Source organism: Hetaerina americana, unplaced genomic scaffold (assembly GCF_022747635.1).
Source record: "Hetaerina americana unplaced genomic scaffold, ioHetAmer1.1.p SCAF_3, whole genome shotgun sequence".
Classification (NCBI taxonomy): domain Eukaryota; kingdom Metazoa; phylum Arthropoda; class Insecta; order Odonata; family Calopterygidae; genus Hetaerina; species Hetaerina americana.
The window spans coordinates 91,020,324-91,039,332 of NW_027286874.1; the positions used below are offsets into that span (position 1 = coordinate 91,020,324).

Below are 19,009 nucleotides of genomic sequence, written 5' to 3' on the forward strand. Positions count from 1 at the left end.
CACAACGTTTCAATGGGAAGGACGTCATCTGATGGCCTGACCATTGGATGTGTGTGTGATTTTTTCTTGTCTTTCAACATCATTGACCACTTATGTGCTTCTAGTGATACCAATTAACTACTCTACGTCAACCATCAAGTTTCCTGAAGCCACCCAACTTTACACAACACCCATGCCTAAAGGCAGGATGCAAACCTGTAAACTTCTGGTTAGCAGCAAGACGTGTCACCAACTTGATTAACCAAGTCAGCTAATAACAAATGAGTAATTTCTTTTATATCATCAACTTTCTGTAGTAGATTTTTCTACAGCCATAAAAATATTGTAAGAGTAATTCAGTTAGATGACCCACGGTATTTACCTTGGATAGCAACGAAAACATTACCAAATTATTTCACATCCACCTGCACATAATTAATCTCGAAATAAAGCTAAGGTGCATCTATTTAAATATGAAATAAGTTTATGACATTTTTCACGTGAAATTCAGAAAACCCATTCTTTCACTAGAATGAAATTGAATCCCGAGCCATTTATTTAATGAATTTTGTTTTTGCAGGTATCTTAGGTATTAGAGCATATGATTGGAACAGTGGCCCCAATATATTCATTACCATCCCCATAGCCATACATCTAAGTAACATAAAAAATTAAATATTTGGAGCAGTGTTTTAGGACCCAAAGAAATTGATTTTGAGGTACTGAATTTACTTCTCAAAGCTATCACTTTCAGTGGCTAACAATTTGGTACTGCACTTGACTAATTCAAAAGAGCATAAGAAACATCCAACACTGTTTTTCAAACAACAAATAACTTATCGTGAATATCCCTGGACAATTTGACAATATAGCAGTAAAGACATCAGTTGATGAAATTAATCCTCTTTACATTGGCAGCATATTTACAGGATCAGATTGGTAGAAATGAAAGAGGCTCTAAGAGTTAGATAATCTTCATTACACCTTTTTAGGCAATGCTACTAACATATGCCCTATTTATACCCACATGCCAAAATGGTAATCCATGACATTGCTAGTATCAACTTAATTACCTCAATCCCTCAATAAAAGGAATGCAGACATAAACAAAAAAATAAAAATAGGTGATTTGCAAATGATTCTGGTCATGGAATAGTTTATTTTTGTCTGTAATTTTCAGGTTATCTCACACATACAAGAAGCACTTCCTCAATAACTTTATGATTAATGTACATGCCACAAAATAAGGTAGGGATGCATCCTAATTTAATAAATAGCTTTAAATACTGTTTTTTGTTATTTTTTGGCTAAATTCAATAATATTTGGTTAGACAAGAGAACCTATGGCATTATAATAGATATTGATGCTCTAAATGGGCACTGAATCCATACATTTATTGGTTTTTATTAATTTATTTAGCATTAATCATGGTAAGTGGTATAGCATATCCAGGAAATATGCCATTCACCAAACTAAGTCAGTTCAACCCTGGGTAACAGTCACTATTTTCATAAGTAGATAATAAGTTAGATTAAAGTGGTGATTGAAAATAAATTCAGATATGGTTAAATAACTGGTAAAGAAATAAAATATATAAATAAATAAGCCAAAACTCTATTCCTTCATGATTTATGTTCAACCCTGTAGGATCACAGCTCTATTTACATTTAATAAACATATGTATAAATCAAATAAATATAGGAATTGTTTCATGATTTTTAGGTGTCTGTGATCATTAGTTGTCATTCATTAAATAGTTACCACTTCCTAAAATAGCATCAACACCAGCAGCCTCTTTCCTGGCATTTATTACATAGCAGATTTACCTGTAGCAACCTGATAGTTCTCAAGCTAGTGCCTGCTAATATGGAAAATATCCAAATTCATCAAGACAGATCATTTGCATGACTGGAATTTGAGTCTAGAGTTAAAATGCAGGTCTGGTGAGTATAACAAGTTACACTACCCAGTCATCTACCCTCCATATTCAAATTCCAGAAAGGCCAATTAATATGTTCATTAGAGGATTCCACAAATGGATTAACATAATCCATGCACAGTGCTGCAGTGTAATATTCTGTAATACCCAATTCCTCAATAATTAAATTAAATTGAGATTTTTCGACCACAGTTTTGGTGCTATGATGGTTGCTCGTAAGGATTATAACTGTGAGATAATCTTAAAGATGGTGCAGAACAGTCTATAAAATAAATTGCAATAGAATCATTTTCAACATTGTTGCATCATGTGATGATTACATGCATACTCATGTTCATTGAGATGTCAACTACAATGCGTGCATACGAGTGGGCCAGATTTGCCTGGGTACACTCTTATCAAAACCTCAAGTTGCTCATAAAAATGTCTCTAGTAATACATTCAAAATACCTGTCATACATTGGACATCACTGCTCAAGTCTTTTCACCTTAATGACAAGACTTATTTTCACATTGAAGAAGCACCTCCATTAATAACTTCGAAACTCCTTATCTTAGAATGGATTTGCCTGTAATGTACGCATTGAGTTTGATACTCCACGCATATTTCTAAAATAATGTTGGCATATAGTACTTCTATGGTTCTGATTTAAAATCCAAAAGTGAGATGGTTTTTAAGCTAATTTAAAATCAAGTCACAAGAAATTTGCCCTTTTCACATCACAATTAAAAAAAAAGTAAAATTGGAATTAATTTAAGCTTATGAAAAGGACCCATACCAATAATCAACCCTGTACCAAGTGTCACTTTCATGTCAAGACAGTTGTATGAAAATAGGATTACTGTATTCAAAGTATTTAGGGGCTAATTATATTTCAGATTCATCATTAATAAATTATAGCCAAAACACTATCAACATCAACGATTGCTACCCACAAAACATAATAGCATTAATAGTAGTGTTTATTCATTATCTCATATTCACCAGTCATACAATGACAAACCATTTCAATCAAAATCACCTTGTTTATTAATGAGCTGAAATCACACCAGAAAATTTTTATGGTAGAACAAATATTTTATACAATAAAAACATTAAAAATTTTAATGAAATATTTTTATAAATCATAAAAGTAAAACTTAAACTTTCTATATATTACATACAAATTCCAGGTCTTGAAAAATATTCAGTCTGCCATATCATGATTCAGTGTTTTCTGGATGGATTTCTACTACTTTTTCATATCATATCAAACTAATTTTCATCCACATTCATTCCTATTTGTTTTGCATGGGTAGACAAGTGCTTTTTTCTAGCCCTGGATATTGTATTTTGTCCAACTCTCACTGCAACTCTCACTCCAACACCTTACAACACATATAATAAAGTTAGAAAAATGCCCACACAGGAATTTCACAGGGGGATAACAAAATCTAGGCATAGATTTTGCCTAGCCTCAATGAAAAGGGATAATGATCAGGCAGAATCCAAAAGCATAGGTTTAATTCTGTATTTTTTTCTAATTAATAGGGGAAATATTAAGAAATTCCTCTAACTCCCAAGAAACAATCTAATGCACTCCATAGTAGATAGGGGTCGGAGTACACTAACTTTCCCACCATCCCTATCCCCCTAAATATGATATCATCCAATTTTGCAGTGAATACAAACCAAATGGGTAGTGTAATGCATCAAATGAACGAACAGAGGTCAACATCAATTTTTTTAACATATTGCCATAGCTTTAGTAGTCACAAGCAATGTTTCAATATTATTTCTGCTCATTAATGTAATGTAAATCAGGGTGTCCTGTAAATATATTTGTTATCCCCAGGTCAATTCTTGAAAATTTTCAAGGATTATATTTTACATAAATTCGGCTGATTTTTTCCCAAAAAATTCACGAAAAATGCAAATTTTCATAAGCAATTTGTAATGGAATCAAAGATAAGGAAGTACACAACTAAATTTCAGTTTTCTAAAAGAAAAAAAATCAAATGCAAAGAACAATGTTTATTGCAAAAAGTATACCAAAACAGCTTTAAGGAATGGTTTACTTCTTGACAGCATATGTAATGAAGATAATAAAACTAACTAAAAAGGTAGAAAAACCGGCCACGGATCAGTCATGGTAAAAAACAAAATCAAAACACGTTAAAAAAATGAAAGACATATGACAAAATGTCAACACCTGAAAATGATAACAAGGCATTACACTCTCTCAACAAATCCAATTCAAACGAAATCAGAATCATCATCACAACTTTCCCACTCTTATCACTTCCAAAGCAGCTTCTCTATTCTCTCTTTCATCGTCAATTGAGGCATTCTCAGCTAACTTCTTTTCCATAACAACTTCCTTACACCTAGAGCATACACATTCTGGAAGCAATTAATTGTTGGCTTAACCCCAAACATTCACCATTATTGCGTAATAAATAGAATACAGGCCCACCAGAGAGGTGTTAGCAAGGTTTCACTTAGCCCAAATGCGTTGGCTTTAATGTCTATTTACCCGGTTTTGACAAAAAAATGCTAATATTTCCCAAGTGTTTCATTCTGACAAAATTCACAGAGGTCACCAGAATTTCTAGATAGCTTGGAACCCTGATTATCAATACACCGGCAATACACAATGACTATTGACGTCTAATATTATAAAGAAATAACAAAAATTTTCCCAACTTTAATTTTTGGTGCATGATCAATAGATCCAATTGAAATTTCATCTGTTGTTTGAACTGGCGTTACGCTCAAACGACGGAAAAAATTCATTCAAAGTTGAAGATTAGTTGGATATTGAACCCACTTACATCTTAGGCAATACTATATAAATCATCATTAGTAAGTCCATCATCTAGAAAAAAACTACACCTATAATGAAAAAAATGGGTTTTCAAGGTGACGTATATCCGTGTTATGCAACCCGTTTGACGCCACAGTTCGTAGGTTGCGTGTTAAGAAGGATACAAAAAATTAAAAATGAAGTTCCAAAGCCTTTACCGTCATAAGAAAAAATGTTACGTTGTTTACTTAGTAGCGTGAAACATTCACATAAGATACAGAGGAAATAGTCTTTTAGAATGTGCACTGACGTGCTCCGTGCAAAGATCAAACACTTCCATTAGTTCCAAATTTGGCTCCGAAATACGGCAGAAGCATGCGAAGTGAAACGTAGGTCGGCTTGACGATATTAGCATTGGTCCGCCACACCTACTTTTCTTACATTAGATGGAGCTAATCTAAAAAATACAAATCATTCATAACCTTTTACAGCCATTAAATAGAAGCACTAAGAAGGACCTCCAAGGCTCCACTCAACGTAATTACCATAATCAGACAATAGTGGGAACTACTCTTGACGTTTCAGGATATGTAAGGGAGCGTGGGCGTGAGCGACTAAATAAATGTTCAGTAAGTGCAATAGGCACTCCCGAGCCGAGTTTACTGCAAATACACCTGCATTGGAGTTTGGTTTTCAAACCGAAAAGTTAGAGTGAGGAAAGATCAAAAAGTTATAAGAGCCGGGATTAATTATTAATGAGATTAGAGATAAATGAGAAAAACAAACTTGACATTTAATAGATATTCAGTCTAACAAGTGAGAATTTTGAAAACAAAGCTTTCGGTATGGGCATTTTCAAACTCTAATAAGAAAACTAGCTTCAATAAGTAACAAATTTTATCAATCATATTTCAAATAAAATTTAATTATTTTTTGTTTGTATTTAATGCCGATGATCCGTTGTATGTTATCTATTAAGTTCGAAAAACAAAATACAGTTATAAATCTCAACAGTTTATCTGTACATAAAATTTGATAAAGTAGCATGTGGAACTATTCATATAACTAACCTGCCAATTAGCTTACACCGAGCCAACAAGGTCTTCACTACCTACTTGCCATCTTTTAGATCTTTATGCACATTTATACTCTAGAAGCCATGCAACGGTGTACGAGAAGGAACGCAAGCACCAATAGAAAGGGCTGAGAAACGGAGGGATTATACAACTTTACTAATACATTACTCTGCTATGACGTTCAGTAGAAAGGAGAGCAAAATAAAGGTCATGACCCCGAACATCTATTTCTCTTAATCTAAGTTCAATATCTTACAAATATAAGTTGGCCTACGAATGCAGAACTACCCGCTTCATTTGCTTCAATCGTTTCAAACTCGCGTTATATCTTATTCTTTAAACGACTCACGAGCGAAGTCTGAAAACACTGAAAAGACGATTTTTTTTATTTTCTCACAGAATTAAGAAATAGCGATTCCCCACAATGAACCTTCCACCGCAGGGTATGGATTTATTATTTTTTTTAAGTATTTCCTGCCAAAATATTGTCTAAATATTATTAATACCATATTGACACATGAACAAAATCTTTTAAAAACATATTCTCGATTAATCTGAGTCGCCAATATTTAACAGTAAAATACATCGGAAATGTGATACAGAAGCCACGTCATGCTATTTGCTTTGGGTAATACGCAGTCTAATAAAACGAGCGGATTGCACAGCATCCAATCAATTCACTATTTTGACCTCAACATTAAAGCAATATGCCAAGAAGGAGAGAGTAGATATTGTGACTTTCAACCGGAGAAAATTAGTATTAATTCAGCACGGTGTCATAAGACAAATGCAAACAGGAACACTAACTTTTGGTTGTAGTCGTACGCCTAACTAGACAATGTTTCGAGGTTTCAAACTGCAGTATTTCCGCGTTAGTAAGTTACGCGATAGCAAATCTGTCACTCATTACAAACGGCTGCTTAACAAATAGCGCCACTACTTTGTTGAACCAACGTCAAGATCACGGCAACAGCTATATAGCACCCTACAAGGTCTGTATAAAAAACATTAGAAACAATTTTTTCTTGTCGTGACATAACGTCACAGCGCTCTCGCACCGCGCAGGCTCGGTGCCGGGGGATCTGACCTTCAACACACGCCAAGAGCCAATCGCCTGATAGCGTTCGTTTATGCCAGATCGAGTTTTTAGTGGACCCCTGTCGAGTGACTCGGTGTAAGCGCAAAATTCAGCGAACGAAGTGCCGTCAAAGAGGTGTGCATGCGTGCCCTTCGATATCTTCCGGAATATTTTCCCAATACTTTTTATAACAGTATTGTATACGACTACGAGAGAATACAGGGTGCGGCAACATAACTTCCTTTTTTATAGAGCAAACCCCATTTTAAAAACGGGAGTTATGCTGCCGCACCCTGTACTAGCAGTCGTATCGCCATGTAAACAATCACAGGATGTTCCAGGGTCGCTCGGTAATATACGAAATGTTAGCATAACTTACGCTTTATCTGAATGTGCAATGCAATACATCCATTTTTAATGCAAAAAATGCCTCAAATGGCAATGAAGATATTTTTAGGTTCAAACAGCAATCAGCTCTAATAATTCAAACTCAATTATCAAATTTTCAAATCATTTCTGTCTCTTAATGGATACTACGTGGGTTGTCAAATAGGTCCTTTGGAAAAAATATATATCCAAATAACTTTGGGTACATTTTTTCATTTTTCAACATTATCTCCTTTTAGCTAAATACATTTTCCCAGCGTTTCGCCAATTTTTTTAAGCCATCGAAAAACTAGAATTCCGGAAGGTCCTCAAAATAGACAGCTGTGTTGACGATGACCTCCTCGTTCGACGTGAATCGTTTTCCGCCGAGTGGCCAAATCTGGTGAATACGATGAGTGTTGTAGTAATTCCAACTTTAATTCCATAATTTTCGACACCGAAACTGTGCATTGTGTTGATGGACGATCATTTTTTCTTTGCCAAATGAGGGCGTTTTTTCTTGATTTCTTCGCTCAACCAGTGCAATCACGACGCATAATACTCTCCATTTATCGTTTTGTCCTTTTTAAAAGGAATCAAAGCACATAGATGATTCCGCGAGCATCCCGAAAAACCATGACCGTCATCTTGTCGGCCGATTTCACCTTCTACCTTCTTCGGAGCCGGATCGCCTTTAGAAAACCACTATTTCGACTGTTCCTTTGTCTCTGGAGTGTAGTAGTGTATCCATGTTTCGTCCACAGTTATGTATCAACGCAGAAACCCGTCAGGACTAGGACGAAAAGCTCCAAACCAACCTCCAAATCTACCACGCGATTGCGTTTTACTCTCCACTGAGAGAAAATGCGGCACCCATCTTTTTCACACCCGATTTTTCACACGAAATTGAAAACACTGTACCTTGCGATGTGCTTGTGACCTCAACTATTCCGCAAACTTTCATTCGTCGATCACTCATAAACCATATCGCGGATGTTGTCAATCAATTCGGAGTAATTCACTTCCACTGGACGTCCTGAACGACGTTCATCATTTGTGAATGCACGGCCACGCTGAAACGCATTTACCCAGCAGTAAACAGTCGCAAACACAGGAGCAGATGTGCCATGAACTTCATTCAACTTGGCTTTGATCTCTTTCGGTGCTAATCCTTAGAGGCAGAAGTGTTTGATCACCCGAAGAAACTCATTTTTCCGTTTTTCTAAATAAAGCAAAGTACATTTATTGCTTCATTAGACTACGAAAATGAAACCACGCGGTGGGTATAGCTGAAACTTTAACAGCAGTCTAGGGAGAGATGAGGCTCACTAAAAGCTAATATTTTCCTTTGCTACAAGACCGTCTCTTGGATTTGCCTAAGGAGTTGTTGAGCGACCCAGGTACAATATTATTTTAATATCAAAGAAAAATGACCATCTTATGATGCATTTTCCAGAGTCCATTATTTTCTTAGACTGAATGTTCACAAGTATCTTTTAGTACCCTCCACCAATTGTACATCAAATCGACATACAAAAAGTCAAAGACTTTGTTTTCTCATCACTCGAAGTTAGCTTAGCCAATTTTGACGCAGTTTCTATTAATTATTATCTAATTTATCAGGGTAAGTTTACAGCCGTGGAATAATTATCCCCATACGACTTCCGGTGGTCAAACAGAACGCAATTACGCGACGAAATTCGAATGGCGACTGATATAAGGTCAACTTCAAAATAAAATGTTGGCCTAACGGTATGGAGTATTTTAAAAACCCACTGCTTATGCAAAATAAAGAACATATGATTTTTGAGCTATAAAATATTTTTAAAATTGGCGATGAATAACAGCCAAAATCACGGTGATGTATTGATTTTTGAACTGTTTCGTGAAGATAAACTAAGCCTTCCACACTATAGGATATCCAATTTACGAGTGACTTGCAATAACGTTGCAAATAGAAAAAGTAGGAATAAAAATATGATGGATGGGTTATTCAAAGGAGTCGATAGAGGAGATTTTAGAAGAAACTACGAAGATGGAATGAAATGAATTTTAACAGCAGGGGAGCTCTCGCGAACGGTTTATCCGTCAGCTGGACGGAAACAAGCTTTCTTTCTTTACCGAGAAAATAGCCGTACGGTGTATAGGTGACCGTTGCTCGCAGCTATTTTACTCTTGAATGAACTCTTGATCGACTATCCTTCCGTCAACCCGCGAGGATTGTAATCCTTGTACACATGACCACTATATTTTCCTGCCACTCACAATACCTCGTAAACAAGTTTTAAATCAAAATGATTAATATTAGAAACTGTTTATTTGGCAAATGGACGCCTTGATAATAAGCATTGACTAGGAATAGGTTTCTCATTTACTTTACAAGTGTCGCCGAAAGACGACACTGGAGTAGGCACAAATCGTCAAATATTACCGAAAGTCTTAAAAAGAGTAAACTGTCGTCAATGAATATTCTCTTAGACTTAAAAATTAGATCTCAGTAACAAGGGCGAAAATGGATGCAACAACAGGACACATGTAAGCGACAAGGTGGGAAAAATGATCAAATCTCACATATTAATTATGCATAGTTAGTGGGCAAAATTATAGCCACGGGAGAACGTTATTAACGTGTTTATCTCGAATGGAACGAAGCTCTTGGTTTTTCCGACTATGACAATATTTGACAGGGTAAAGAGGACGGTCCGTCGACACTGTGGGGAGGTAAGGGATGGAAAGAAACTCACCACATTTAAAACGACTTCTTTCTCACGGATGGAGTGTTGCCCGACGAAGAATTGTAGCAAGAACTCCTAATCCTATCGCAAATACTAAAACCACGGGTAATTATAAAAACTTGCTACGCCACCTTCAATATTGCTTTTGGTGCGTACGGACATTGTTAGATGAACTTCGTTATTCACTTCCATGACGAAAGAGTTATGACGATATGAAAAATACTGCTTCTACTTTTAATAGTATCTGATGGCCCCAGTACAGGTTATGAGGAAAGCAACGGACTGGGAGTCAAGAGCAACTACGTCAAGAGAAGAAAGACGGAGGAAGTCAAGAGCAACTACGTCAACGTCAGCCCTAGCTTATGCGCCCGAACTGGTTCTCCTCGCTCAAGAGAGGGACACTGAGGCTAAGTGGGAGAGAGAGGCTCTACATACGCGAACTACTCCCATTCGTACGTCAACGACAGCTGAGAGATGGAAAAAGTCGCAGTCGGATCGGATTCCTCCACGCTCGCCCGAAATCGCCCCACCCTCAAGATTGAAGCATATGACTTGAAAATCATAGCAGACTATGGAATCCTTCAACCTGCCAAATATCGGATCGAAACTCGAAAGTGGTGTAAACGAAAGGCATAAAAGACCAAACAAGAGAGGAAGACATTGATTCGGGTGACGTTTAAGACTGGGATTGGGTTCATCATTCGTTGTTGATTCATTGAAACAGAGTAGCAGAAGTAGTGAGGACGATAACACCGCGCCGTTTTCTCAGAAATCCTTCCAAACAAGCTCCAATTATTGAATTACATGAAGAAGTAATTGGGCCCTCAATTCAATTCTGCGAATTTTGATACTGCGGATACGGAGTTAACGTGAAAGCCTTCCGGGCCAATTCAATTGATAACTGCTGGATTATATGTCCGTCTCTCTCCATGGTATTCTCAGCCCGAATCGGTTTACCGAATAGTAATTTATGACTTGGGCGTGATTTCTGTGGCGCTTAGTCCAATCAGAATGCGAATTCCAATCAGAGGCACAGGCAACAGGAAAAGTCTTTCAGGAGATAGAGGGAGAAAAGATGATGGAGATTTACACGAAGACACTGGATTTCTTAATCATCACACTGATTTCCTTGGATCCATATGGTTCATCCCTGGGGTCATATATTCCCATAAATGATGAAAGTTTGACACGGACTTTTTTCGACTATGCGGATTGTGCTGCTATGAAACGTGAGCTCAGCAGTGGATGAGGACAAGAAGTACAGACAAAAAAACATTTCAAGCAAATAAATGACTTAATTTAATTTTTATTGTTCCACATTACAGATAAATAAAAGTCATATTCTTCAGGAAATCAATATTTCTATGAATATGTTTATTCAAATTTGAATTTATCGTTCCTATAACACCTTGAATACTAATTTTTACGTACATTGGAGAAAAGTTTGTTTGGCACTTCTACCATAATCCTTTATGAAACTTTTACTTCAAAAATGTATTTGCCGCTTCTTAAAGCCTATAGTTACGAACTTTTAGGAGAATTGGATGAATTTGGGGCAAAACTGTCCGCCATATTTTACCAATTTACCAAATCGCAATATTGACATGATCTCGGATCCGAAAGCTACTCTGCATCACTATAATAGTTTCACTGGATCATAAAAAACACCTGCAAAAATGCACGAATTAAAGAGAAATATTTCGAAATAGCTGCACGAAAGAGTACGAGATGCAAATAACACCACACGAACCCCTGATAGTCAGGTCTCGGGTCAGCAAGGGACTTTGAAAAAAGAGGCTATGTAGAGAGAAAAACATACAAAAGGAGACTGGAATCCAGGTAAAGATACCAAATTATAGATCAATGTCCATTTGCTAAATTGGCGAAAATTACAAAACTAACGTTTCAACCATATTAACTTATGTGCATTAACTTGCATGCCTAGCATACAATTAAAAAAAAAAAGAGAGACGGAAATAGTGGGCTATATTTTGAGTGAGTCCCATTAGATCTGCGCATCATCTAAGACATCCTTGGAACATAATTGCAAATTTCCATAAGAGCCGGTGCTTTCAGAAGGGTACTTCTATAGTGCTGGTACGTTCATTAGTTCCTTTCTTTCCACTTCTCCAGCAGTAGTATCTGAAATTCTTTACATGGTCTTCTTCGTTGTTTGGCTTTACCTTTACTTGTTTCATTTCCTTTGTCAAAAGATCTCTTCTTCTTTTACATTGATCACCAATTCTTCCTCATTTTTTTCAAGATGCACTTAAAAATTTCCATACACCCTTTGTGGCAAATACAGGCCTGTAGATGACCATCTTCGTAAAAGGTACAACGTGAGGATGGTTACTGAAGGATGCTAAATCATCTTTTGCAGTTGAGATGGCATTAAATTGCTTCTAAGGCCAATTTCGAAACTGAAAAGCGTCGCATTACCACCAGATGTCTTCAGCTACCACACCAATTTTGAAATATACATATATTATAGTAACCCCTTGCATTAAAATTTGAAAAATAGTACGTTAGCATTCGGCATCACGCGTGTATTGAGCTGCCGGTCGCCTTTATAGCTACAAGAATTTATATTTATCCAGAAAAAATTCTTCGGCAAACTTTATTTGGAGGGACCGCGTTGGAAAAATGAAGTTGTTTGTTTTGGGAGGCTTAAGTGTTAGGAACACAACCATCAAGGGAGTATTTCGAACAACTGCTTCTTCAAATTTCGAATGCCCATTAAATATCTGAATTCGTGGTTACGTGGGGTGAGGTGCATTCTTACCTTCGTCCTAAATATCACAGAATTCAATCGTGCTAAAAACTGGATAGCTTCTATAATTATGATATTTATATAACGGCTACGAATCTTCAATGAAATGTAGATATGCATTCTTAACTTGAACTTAATACAGCGACAATACATATAATATAGTATTCAAATATCGAGGGACCTACCAAGTATCCATTTTGTGGACTTACGAGGATCATAACATACATTTTAACATTCCCGTATTTCCTTGTGAAAAGGTGTTTTTAGCAACTAATCTGACAAAAGAGACAAAGCGAACGAAACAACTCGCTGAGAAGTCTTTCCATAATGCGACGACGAATATCCGGAATAAAGAAGAAGAAAACCCGGTGCTGAATGTTAAATGGTTACTAGGGCGAGCGGGGGACTACCATTGGGGTGACTACCCTATCCAGTATTATTGATAACTCATAACACTCACATGAAAGTGTTATCTCGCAGCACCGTTATAACGATCAATCATGGGTAGAATCACACCATAAAAGTTATAATAAATAAAATTAAGTGATATTTCTCGACGTAAAACCTGCCAATTAGCCACAAACAAAATAATTTCAAAGTGGTAGAGGGAGAAAGCTACACACTTCCCAAGGATAGCAAAAATCACAACCAAATAAGCATCACAAGTAACATGGACACGGAATTAGAACTTACATTTAAAGTAAACATCTCTGTCATTATAATTCTTCCTATTACTTAGTAAATATATACCTTTTTTCTTTCGATTCTACATGTACCACTATTAGTAACCAATGCACGAAGGTGGATTTATTGCTCTGCTTGGAAGCGTGAGTACCCGGACTTGTAGAAAGGCTATCTAGTGAAATTTCACTAAAGGCAAACGATAAAACGAGTTAAAAGCCGCTTTTTCCTCAACACCCTAAAATTCTCGGAACGTTTCCCAAGTTTTTCATAAGAGAGCACAATTCCTCGAGCTTTTCAGGGAATTTGAAACGTTTTGTAAAATGTGCTGACTCTTCCGGTTTCCCAGGTTAGCAGACGTTCTGCTTTCATAAGCATCAAAACGGTAAAACGGTAAATGGGATGCACCCCTATACGCTTATTAACTTGCAAAAGACCGCCTATAAGATTGGTGAAAGATGATCCGTAATGGTATAAAATAGAACGAGCATTTTCATAAATAGTTTACATTCGTCGGCAGATTTGGCAAGTATTTAGGTGCATTAGTCATTGTCACTAAAGTTTTAGGGATGAAGAAAACAACCCAGGATTTTTCAGAACGTGCAAGTTCTTAAAAAAATCCCATTAGACTACAATTTAATTCCAGTATTTTAAATCCTAACCTCGCTAAGTAAAATATTCTACAATCGTTCTTCGAAATATTAATGCGAGTTGGGCCTTCAAGAACCAAAAGGCAGTGTTATCCAAATTCGATCGCTAATGCCTTACATCCCTTTATCAATAATTTTAAGGACGGATTATTTTCGCATTAATTCTGAACAGATTTCTGTACAAAAAATCACCTTTGAAATCAGTTTCTGACCAAATCAGATAAAGGTATATTGCTTTCACCGCCCTTGCTACTTGTGTAGTGACTGAGTCACTTAAAGGTGTTGTTAAAAAAGCTCTTTTTGATGATCAAATTGACACTAATCATTATTAACTATGACCAAATTGTTCCCAGTAAAATATCGAAGAAAATTTCATCGCTAATGAACGATCAAGAGTATTTTCAGATCGTAAGGGATGAAAGCATCACATTCAACACCGCATCTTCCTCTAAATGCCTCGCCCTGTATCCCTAGCGTTATTTCCTTTAAAGCTCCGATCCTAACTGGTGGTAACCGTCTCAAAGGTGAACATTTTATTTGCAAGAGGTTTTAAAATAATTTTCTCAGTGGCCTCAAATGCACTAGGGCAGATAAAGTCGATCCAAGTTCACAAGGTGCACTGCAAGGACTGATACTGGACAGCAAAGCCTTCCCACAACCACAGGTACTCACGCTCCAAAAACACAACAACCAACTTTGTATATCAGTCACTAAAAGTTACTAAAACTACTCCCAAAGAAACAGGGCATATGTTTAAATGAGACCCATAACTATTTGTTAAGTTTCCTCCCAAGTCTTGTTTTTCTATCACGATAAATAAAGGTCAAAGGTGCGACATTTTCATTTCGCTCTAACGAGCTTCAGCATCCGTTTAAGTAAATATTGTTATATGCTGTATAAAGGAAAGACTTCTACTTCAAATGTTCTGCATCTCGTAACGACATGAGGAAAGCTCAATTTTCAACAAGACTTCAACCATGTACACATACAAACCTACCTATGCCTATTCCAACAATGACCGCTAGTGCCGCCTTATAAATCGGAACACCTATGGACCGATGAGAATGGTTTTGGAGGCCTCATGAAATTACCACAAAACCTCCTCCCTTATTATTACACTATGATTCCCCGATTTCCAGTCAACAAATAGATCTTAAGACTTGTGAACTGACGTGATTCTAGTCATGCTTTCAAAATGAAACAACGGTGGTGATGGAACCAGAATGTATGAACGGTAACCTACATATTTTCACATTGCAGGCTTCAGAGAACCGGCTTTTCCACTCGCTCAAGAAAACGAATAGCGATTCGCAGTTCCCCCCAGTATTTCACTCTGCTTTTATTTAGTTTCCTACGAAAATAATTAATGACTTGACTAGACCTATTCGAATTATGTACTTTTTTCTGCACAGTTTGGCGACTGCCAATTATTTGAATGCACACTGTAATGAAGCATAATCAGCAGTAATGTATTCAAAAGAAATAAAGTAGAGTATAAAGGGAATCACAAATTATCAAAAATCGCTCCAGGGTTACTTATGAATCAGAGTCCGCTGCCAACATACGAGTTAAAATAGTAAATCCCTCGACAGTATGATCCCGAAATGATTAATTAAGGTTCTGAAAAATGTTTGAAAGGAACAAATATTTTCTTATAAATGAAAGTCATACTTAACTCATACAATGTTCAAATCCGAAAAATACCACAGCTTCCTCTGCTGCAGTAACGTTGTTTCGGAAATTACTGACATTGAAAATATTGGCAGTAGAAATACGTATTTGGGCCCATAAACTGTAACGGCATTTGATAGTGTTTAGAAGATACTCCAACGGAGAAGATAATTTTGAGTTTTAAATTCAATTAATAAAAGTGTAACATCGTACCTCAGTTATGGAGGGATCAGACTCCTTCGGACTATGTATAAAACGCGCTCGCTACACACAGCCTCGTTAATTTCCTTTAATAAAAAATATTCTCATGCTTTGAAATCGCTGGGTGCTTTTCCGAGATCATGAATTACTCACTAGGAGGTCAAAATTGGGACGTTCGAGTGACGCTATGGTGTTAATGTTGAGTGTAAGCAAAAGCATCCTTTAGTAAATTAGCTAGGAAAATGGCGCAACCGTAAGACAGTCAAATAAAGAGGGAGTAACAAGAGAATTGGGATGAGCTCGTACATAACCAACTGTATATTACCCAGCAAGAAATAACTAGGCCACTTGAGATGATAATAGTCACTGCGGCCAGGCATACAGCCGTACTACCAAGATTTGGCAAGGGGAACGCGTTTAATTGCCGTGAAGCCTCCAAAGAGCAAAATCACCCAATACAGGGTAAAACTAGCAGATTTGGGCGCTCACTTCCTACCCACAAAAACATAAGGGACAAGTTAAATTTGGAATGAAATCAAAACAATAATTATCTCTATATAAACGTACAATTTTATACCAAACGCATAAATTTCAAAATGTCTCCTAAAAATTTGGCCAATAGCTTAACGGAAATGATTTTCCAAGCTCCAAAAAACGATTAAAATTAAAATTTATGATTTTATGGCGGTAATACAATGGTTAAATGTCTTAAACGAGGATCAACGAGTGATACATAATTAAAATATTTTCAGCTCTTCTTTAAGGAAAACCTTCGCCTTACAATTCGCTATCAAAACACAGAATCTCTCTACTGCATGCATGAAAATTATAATTAACACCTAGAAAGGAAGGAATTTCTATTCATATCTTCAATATTTACGCGTAAAATGTATTCCAGATGTATTTACGAATATTACAACGCAGGATAAATACGAGCTTAAATCCACACAAAAAGATTCTGGTAGAAAAATCTAGGAGGCATTCTCTGGGAATAGTTTTCAAAAGACACCTATGTACGATCGTTTTGCTAGAGTAAAATATTTTCACCATCGCATCTTTCTTTTCATACTGTGGTTACATGTATATGTCCCAATTACTTCTTCAGAGAAACGATATCAAAGCTCCCCATTAATACTTTTTACGATTGAATCATAAACGATATATTTTTTGTATAATTCAAAAGCATCTTGGGCATTAAAGCTGATGACAGCACCTTGGAGATCAAGGACAACATACATGTGCGTCGATTACTTCTATAGGAATGAATTTCTTCCGCTGGGATTTAAGGCCTACCAAATATTTCACAGACAAACGGAAAGCATTCCATTATATTTCACAATGCGAAAAAAACTTTTCCTTGATGACATTTTCCAGTTTTTCATTGCTCTGACATTCAGCATCTCGTAAACAACTACCTCGTCAATAAAACACATTCAGAAGTAACGCAAAAAAAATGTATCAAAGTTGTTTACCATTTTCTGCTCCTAACTATACAAACGGCAACAAGAAAAGATAGAAATTGATAGTTTAACTAATAAATGATAATTTAATGACACTTTCAAAAGTAGAAGATTCATTTAAGATTGCATTAATATATTCCACAGTATTTAAAAGGTTTTAAGCATTTATTTATTTTTAACTATATGGTATTTTGATTATGGAGAATATTGACCTTTATAATTGAAGGTAGTGTTTTCAAAAAAGTAATGGGCTACGCCGTAATATTCCACTCCACAATAATGAATGGGAAATTGATGTTACGAAACGCATACATAAAAAGGTGAAGAAATCCGATGTGATTCGCAAACAACACACTATATCACTCAGGCAATATGGATAGGTACTTGAGGGATTTGATATCGTTGGTACGGAAAATCCTATAAGGTAATAACTAATGTTCCAATGCTGTTTCAGCTTCACCTAACAAGATATCCCCATCCACCACGGAAAAAATATTATGAACAATACCTTACAATCTCTTACCGATGGTTCATTCTTGCCTCTCTCTGCATTCCGAAACGTACGCACCCCAGGTATTACGGAAAAATAATGCAAATTCTTGTATTTAACAGGTTGACGGAAAAATCGGTTATTGGAATGGAACGGAGAAAAATGTATTCATGAAGGAATTCATTTCTGCTTTGTTTGCTCATATTGGTGACGAGTTAAACAATTGGTGTCCTATTTTAGCCTGCTGATATCAGTATTTTATAGCCAGTATTTTTGAGATCACACAATTAGGATCAAATGGATTCGGCTTGTGAAAATTATATAGACAAAACAAATTGTTTGCTTTACGATCATACCTTAATCTGATATATGTATACTTGCACTCCAGTCACTGTTTACCATGACATAATTCGTGCGTGAACCATCACATCATATTTGCCTTTCACAGATGAATTTAATCAAGGAAATGCCTAAGACTAAAATGGGTTGTTGACTTTTATAAATGGACATGTCACGATACCTGAATCAGCATAGAATACACCACACTAAAATCACCGTTTTACCGTAAGTTGATTTCACGGAATCACCAGATATAGGCACGATTCACGCAAGATCCCCTCCAAATTCAAGACTAATTGCAGTTAAGAGTCTCATTAGGAGTATCTAATGACCTCATTTTGCACCACTCTTAATTTTATCCTGGATTAAAATTTAGATAGTGCAAAATTAATTGGAAAAATAGGACATATAATTTACGATAAAATTTCCCTTTAACATATTTATTTTTCAGAAAAATAATGCAATTAGTATTAGTAACAATAGCCTATTGGATCAAGGTAAGTTCTTGATGGATCACACCATTTAGCAATACTACCCTTCTAAGCACCGCCTATCACGACAGCAAATAATATATCCCACATTGCAATAAAATATTGTTCAACTTCACAGGTTTTCTACATCCATGCATGCCTTGTATCACGCCTATTCCTCCCTTCCCTCTTCCTGGATAATCAACTTTCTACCCCTCAACCACAGTCTCTAACATTCCAATACTTCTCAAAATCTCCTGAATACACTTTTCAAAAATATCAATACAAAGGAATATTATTTTTAATAAAGTTGGTCA

General features: G+C 36.2%; 1 protein-coding gene across 7 annotated transcripts in view; it reads right to left on the minus strand.

Moving 5' to 3' along the window:
- Positions 1-19,009, minus strand: part of Orp8 (Oxysterol-binding protein-related protein 8) — a 99,295-nt gene that overhangs the window by 55,367 nt on the left and 24,919 nt on the right. The gene's annotated exons all lie outside the window — the stretch shown is intronic.